We start from the raw sequence: 6646 nt of genomic DNA, 5'->3' as shown, positions 1-6646 counted from the left end.
TCTCCAGAGACTCTTCTTGTATCTCTTTCTCCTCCAGTTGTTCTTTATTTTAAGAAAATAATCATTTACTTACTGATTAACTTAACATTGTTCATATTGTGCAATATAATGTTAATATTTACCTGAGGTTATTATTGCTGCAGATGACATTCCACTTTGGTCTTTCTTGTTGTTATCTAAGACCATATGAGAAATAAATAAATACCACTTCACCTTAAAGTTCTTTGAACTTGTGTATTTTTACTACAGCTGCTGGTTTCCGGTTACCAGATCTTGGTATTGTGTCTTCAAAGAGAGTTGACTGATGAAAAGTGAGCCTCTTCAAGCATCTGGTTTGGTGAATCACCCTTTTTTCTGAACTCTTATTCACAGTCATTGCTTTGTCTTGGCTTACATAGGCCTGCTGCATCTGAAAAATGATGATCGACAAAGAAAAACAAGGTTACTTTAGCTCATCTAGATGTAATGTTCAGATTTGTTATGTAACAACTGGAATTTGGTGTTGTAATCGTAATGAGCTCATCGCCGTTTCCCTGTCCTGTACATATAAAACACAGAAATGCAAGAAGAAGAAAAAAATTATAAATCAGTTTCATGTTGGTATTTATGGTTTTAGAAACAAATCAAACTGCAAGGAATGAACTTTAGCCCACTATTTGTGAGTAAAAGCATTTTGTAATAGTGCACCACTATAAGTGCCTGTGCTGATTTGTTAGCAAATAGTTTTTGGACCGTCCAAGTCCTCAGAACTCACTGCTGGTATTATACATACACCAGCACGATCATTAGATTTACTGCAGCTTTCTACTCCTCCTCATGACCTCACTAAAAATGGACTGCAGCTAACTCACGTCTTCCTCAAACACATCTTTTCTGAATTGTCTTTGAATTTATCTGGTGAAGGTTTCCCATCATGTTCCATCCTCTTCGAATAAGCTGAGTTCTTCTTCTTCTTCTGGCTCCTCCCTTTAGGGGTCACTATAGTGGATCATCTGCCTCCATCTTATTCTATCCATAGCCGCCTCCTCGTTCATACCAACCCTATCTATATCCTCCATCACTATATTCACGAACTTCTTCTAAGGGCTTGCTCTTTCCCTCCTGCCTGGCAGCTCCATATGGAACAATATATTCACTATGCCTCTTCTACATATGTCCAAATCATGTCAGCTTTGCCTCTCTAACTTTGTCTCCAAACCGCTCAACATGAGCTGTCTCTCTAATGCACTCATTTCTAATCTTCTCCATTCTGGTCACTCCCAAACAAATCCTAGCTTGAGCCCTGCCATCCCCTGCCTGGCCTTTTGCACTGCTTGTTGCTTCGGATGCTTGACTCCAGGTATTTAAAATCATGTACCTTCAATACCTTTACTCCTTGCATATTTCATATGAGCTGACCATCTGACGTCAAAGAATACAAAGACATATTTTGTTGAATGCATTGAAACTGAGAACAAATTTTACCTTTTCCGTGGCCACTTTGTGAATCATTTGTCCCAAATGTTCTGCTTCATCCTTTGAATCATCTTTAGATTCATCCTGTGTGGGTCTGCTATCATGTGTCCCATCCTCTTCAGATGCTGCCGCCATCTGTTTTCAGAGAAGACAACAATATGTTTGGTCATTTTTGATAGATAGATTGTGGAAGCACTTAAACTGAGGATGAATTTCACCTCTCTTTGTGGCATAGGACACCCAGTTTTGTTTTTCTTGGCTAACTTAGGAATCCTTTTACGTTCTTGTTCTTCCTCCTCTTCTGAATAGCCTTCAGATTCATCCTGTGTGGGTTTCCAGTCATCTGTCCCATCATCGTCAGATGAGCTCACAGACTGTTATTAGAACAGAAAAAAATATATTTTACTCATTTTTCATGGATGTGTGGAAACAAAACACTTACATCTTTAACTGCAGGAGAAGAAACTCTGCTGGATTTTTCCTGCCCACCTTAGGAACCCATTCCCTCGCTTCATCCTCCTCCTCCTCTTCTGGATTGTCTTCTTGTGTGAGTTTCCCCACATCTGTCCTATCATTTTTGTAAAAGACCACCATCTGATTTTAGAAAAGTAAAAGTAAAAAGGTAAAAGATTAGTAATCAGTGAAAACACTAAAAACAAGCACAAGAACATACATTACATACTTTTCTCTTGCGCAACTGGTATGTCACTTTTTGTAGATGCTCCACCCCCTTTTTCAAATCCTGTTTAGTTTCTCTTATTGTGGCTCCGGCACTACCGGCACCCTCACCCTGACCTGGGCTCACCATCTGTTTATGGTACAAATTAAATATGTTTTGTTCATGATGGAGTAAATGATTATATATGAAAGAAGTGCAACCAATCAAAACTCTTACCAAGGGAATCAGGGCACACATACCTTGTTACTGCTACACTGGAACAGCGTTCTGTCTAAAAGCTCCTCTGTTCCTGATGACTGCTGCTCTTCCTTGTCAGATCCTTCACTGTCCTCGTCCTGCACAGATCCTCTGTCCTCTCTCCTTTTCCTTTTATTTGCTGCATATGTTGCAATTGCATTGGTGGTCAGTGCTCGGCTCTGGAGTGTGTCCTCTGCAGGGTCCTCAGCTGTACAAAGCAATATCACTAAATATTAGTAAATGTAAGTGTATAGATAAGTATATGACTTCACTTTAGCTTATTTAAATAACCTTGATAAAATCTTTTGGCTGTGATGGCAGCATGGCACATAAATGTTGCCACTCTGTCATAAGATTTACGTCCCAACTGTCGCTTGGCCTGAAAGAATAATGTTTTAAAAAGAAACCACATGAATAAAACCCATGACACTTCAACCTACTTCATTGTGTGTCAAAAAATAAAAATGAAAGGTTTTCTCACGTAAGTGCTACAGGAGGAACGTAGCATGTTGAAGGTGGGGGCAATCCCCAGATTCATCATCTCCCAGGCTGCCTTGAAAAATACCGGTAGTCTATGAAGAACATCTCCACTAGAACTGTGGAAAAAAGTCGGTGCCTCCGAACCGCCTTCAACATACTCTCTGATATGATTGTAACGCTGCAACCAGGTATACTCATTCTTGTACAGGGGGACAGCTGCTTGCCCATGGTATCTTTGAGTTTGGTGCTGTTTAACCTAATACATGAAAAGACATGTGTTAGGTTTTGTATTGTTTATTGTCATTTATGCTTAGAAATATTTACTTATGTATGCTTAGAGTTTTATAATTAGTTTTAGATTGGTAGAGGTTTGATCCTTAATAGTCTGCAAACTTTGTGTGCATTAGAGAGCACTCTGGGAGCATGGGAGAGGTCGTACCTTCTCTTATTGTTTTATGGTAGGATAAACGTGGCTATATATGTTTTAGGCTAAGTGCCTTTTGTTTAGATGAACTGTTGGACTTCCAGACCAGCAGGTTTAGGGAAGTCACACACACACACACACACAGTATTCTTTGTTCACATGTATACCTATGTAAGATGTTATATGTTAATGACCCTATGCATATTCATGTAACCACAATAAAAGGAGTGCTATGGGGAACCTGGCTGAGAGTCTGACGGGGGTCAAGTGGTGGAACGACACTTGACTCCAGGCAGGTCTCCCTCATGCATGAGTAACACGAAGAACTTTGCCTACTTGGTGTTCAATGCTTTTGCTGTGTAATTATATTGTCTTCAACGTTCCAGAGAATAGGTTCAAGCTACAAACCTATCAACATGTTTATTCAGCTGAATAAAAAAATGTCTATGTATACTTAGATTTATATAGTTTTAGTACATACACGGATGATGCGGGCACCCTGCTTAGCTTTTTCTGCCATGTCAACCTCCTCAGTAGTCATGTTGATGATCACTCCCTTTCGGTGGCCAGTTATGGCAATAATATATCCGCCCAACAGTCCAAAAAACAATTTTACTATTGATCTGTTCTGGGGTTGCTTCTCGAGGTAATCTGTAAAAGCACAAAGAGAATACTGTATGTATCAATATGCTATGGTAACACATACACTGCATTTACATTTACATGTTCAGTCCCTTTGTGCCGATTATAGAGGGACTTTACAAGCACCATGTCTCAAGGACCAAAGGTCAAAGGTCTTAAAATATAAAACATATGTAATAAAAAATGATCAGAGTGGTAAAAAGAGCTTTTCTCACTTTTCCTAATTATAAAGTAGTTTTATTCTTAATCTAAGAGAAATCACAATGTAAATCTGATCAATATATAGATAACAAATGCAAAAGTGTTTGAGTAGTACAAATGGCTGCTATAATGACTGAGTCCTCTGTGTGTGTGTGTGTGTGTGTGTGTGTGTGTGTGTGTGTGTGTGTGTGTGTGTGTGTGTACACATGATCCAACTTCAAGCTAGGCAGTTTTGTGTGTGTGTCTGAAGGACAACAGGAAAGTAAGAACTGTGCCACCACCTCGTCACACACATAATCCAGAATACATAAAACAAATGAAATGTGTAAGTTAACCAGTGTAATGAATCAGAGAATAGAATAACAGTGATTCTAATAACAGGCCTCAGAGTGTCTGACCTTGGTGTGTGTGATGTATGATGTGACACAGTGGAGCAACTAATCTCAAAGAATATCTGATAAACAAAATGTATGTTTTCATAAAAAAAAAGGTTGCATAAAAAGTAAAGAAATAAATGGCAATTAACTGAATTCTAAAAAGCATTTGAATTGAAAATTGGATTATGTTACAATGAATGTTCATGTGAAAATGTCCTAAAGACAAATCTAACTGAAGTATAATCACATAAACTGAATGAAACAAAGGGCATTACATCCAGATGTGATAGAATGTAAATTCCTTATGTTAAGAATAACAATGAAAATGTAATGAAGTGTTTTACAAGTTTAAACATTTTTTACTTTTTGTTAAATCTTGTCAGATAGATAGACATTGATAGATGAGGTGTGGGAAGATGTGACGTCCGGCAGGAGAGGGGGGAGGAAGGGTGAGAAGGTGAAAAAGTGAGGTAAAGAAAAGATTTTTGTCTTCTGCAAGATGAGCAGCCCAAAAGATTGGATCGAAGGGGTTCACAGTTGAAAACCTGTCCAACCTGTGAATTCATTCCTTTTCTTCTGCTCATTGTTGCTGTGTTAGGCAGTTAATTTAGAAGGATTTTGATTTACATCATACTTCCAGTGGATGCCCAGCTGCTTGCTCATCCTTCCTCCAACCTCTCCTCACCAAAGAAAAGAACAAACTCAACATTACCTCAGAGCAGCTTAGTTGTATAAGTAGAGTTTAAGTAATCTGATTATTTTGGGGGGATTTTTTTTTTCTCTTATGCCTTTAATAAAATTTCCTGCCATTAATGTCTAAATTGTGGACACGTTTTATGAAACAATAAAGGTAAAAGTCTTAGTATTATTCTTTATAAGTGCAAATAGCTCTTACACTTTGCTCTAGCCATAATAATGAAAATAATCTTTCCAATCATTCCAGAAATAACAAGATCAAAATGTGCAGGGCTCCATCTTAATGCAGAGCTGCACATATTTCACTGCGATGGTGATGTGTTTTAGCTCTGGCTTCATGTGCATTACATTGACCAAGCTGCACATTATTCTTCAATTTAAACTGGGCATCAGAGAAACGTAGTCATCAGACAGAAAAGACATGAAATCCATTTCAATGTGTGGTTCACATTGACTGTGTCAGCTCCCAAACAGACAAAAAACAAACTAAAAACCAGCAATAAACAACTAAAACATAAAAAAAAAAATCACAAAGAAAGAGCAATACAGTATCCATACCTGAACCAAAGAGTAAAACAGTGAAATGTGGATTATTAAATATTAGGTCTCTCTCCTCCAAGTCTCAGTTAGTACATGACTTAATAATTGATCAACAAATTGATTTACTCTGCCTTATATAAAAACCTTGTTGCAGCAAGATGATTAGGTTAGTTTAAATGAATTAACACTCCGGAGTTATTCTAGCTACCAGAAATCTCGAAGCGCAGGCCAAGGGGGTGGTGTGGCAGCAATTTTTCACATCAGCCTATTAATTAACCAAAGACCAAGACAGACTTTTAATTCATTTGAAAGCCTGATGCTTAGCCTTGTCGACCCCAGCTGTAAAATTCAGAAACCAGTCTTACTTGTTATCATATATCGCCCACCTGAGCCTTACACACAGTTTCTCTCTGATTTCTCAGACTTTTTATCTGATTTAGTGCTGAGCTCCGATAAAATAATTAGTGTGGGTGATTTTAACATCGATGTAGATGCTAAAAATGACAGCCTCAACATGGCATTTAATCTGTTATTAGACTCAATTGGCTTCTCTCAAAATGTAAAAGAACCCACCCACCACTTTAATCACACTGGCATAGAAACTGAACATTTAACAGTGTTTCCTCTCCTGTCTGATCATTTCCTGATAACATTTACATTTACAATAATTGATTACACAGCAGAGGAGAGTAGACTTTATCACAGTAGATGTCTTTCTCAAAGCACTGTAACTATGTTTAAGAATATAATCAACTCTTAGTACCATTGAATGTTAGACTCTATTTCTCCAATTGATCTTTCTGAGTTAACTTCAATAATTACTTACTTACTTCAAACCATCAACGTGTCTTTTAGACCCCATTCCTACAAAACTGCTCAAAGAAGTCCTGCCATTAATTAATTCTTCAATCTTAA

The 6646-nt window shown here is 37.8% G+C and overlaps 1 long non-coding RNA gene and 1 pseudogene across 1 annotated transcript; one reads left to right on the top strand and one right to left on the bottom strand.

Annotated features, from left to right (window-relative positions):
• Nucleotides 1-4: 4 nt before the first annotated feature.
• On the bottom strand, nucleotides 5-383 carry LOC146606796 (uncharacterized). The gene is made up of 3 exons (XR_014905385.1): nucleotides 268-383; nucleotides 123-176; nucleotides 5-42 (listed from the first exon to the last, which is right to left on the bottom strand). It is a non-coding gene; the product is annotated as an uncharacterized LOC146606796 (long non-coding RNA).
• A 3661-nt stretch (nucleotides 384-4044) lies between these two features.
• On the top strand, nucleotides 4045-6491 carry LOC146606795 (uncharacterized; annotated as a pseudogene).
• Nucleotides 6492-6646: the final 155 nt, after the last annotated feature.

This window comes from Diplotaxodon limnothrissa, unplaced genomic scaffold, assembly GCF_057381915.1.
Source record: "Diplotaxodon limnothrissa isolate DT_005_m unplaced genomic scaffold, D_limnothrissa_male_GT1.1 unmapped_scaffold_7, whole genome shotgun sequence".
NCBI lineage: Eukaryota > Metazoa > Chordata > Actinopteri > Cichliformes > Cichlidae > Diplotaxodon > Diplotaxodon limnothrissa.
Note: the sequence above shows the minus strand (reverse complement) of the source record. Positions and strands in the feature narration are given on the sequence as shown.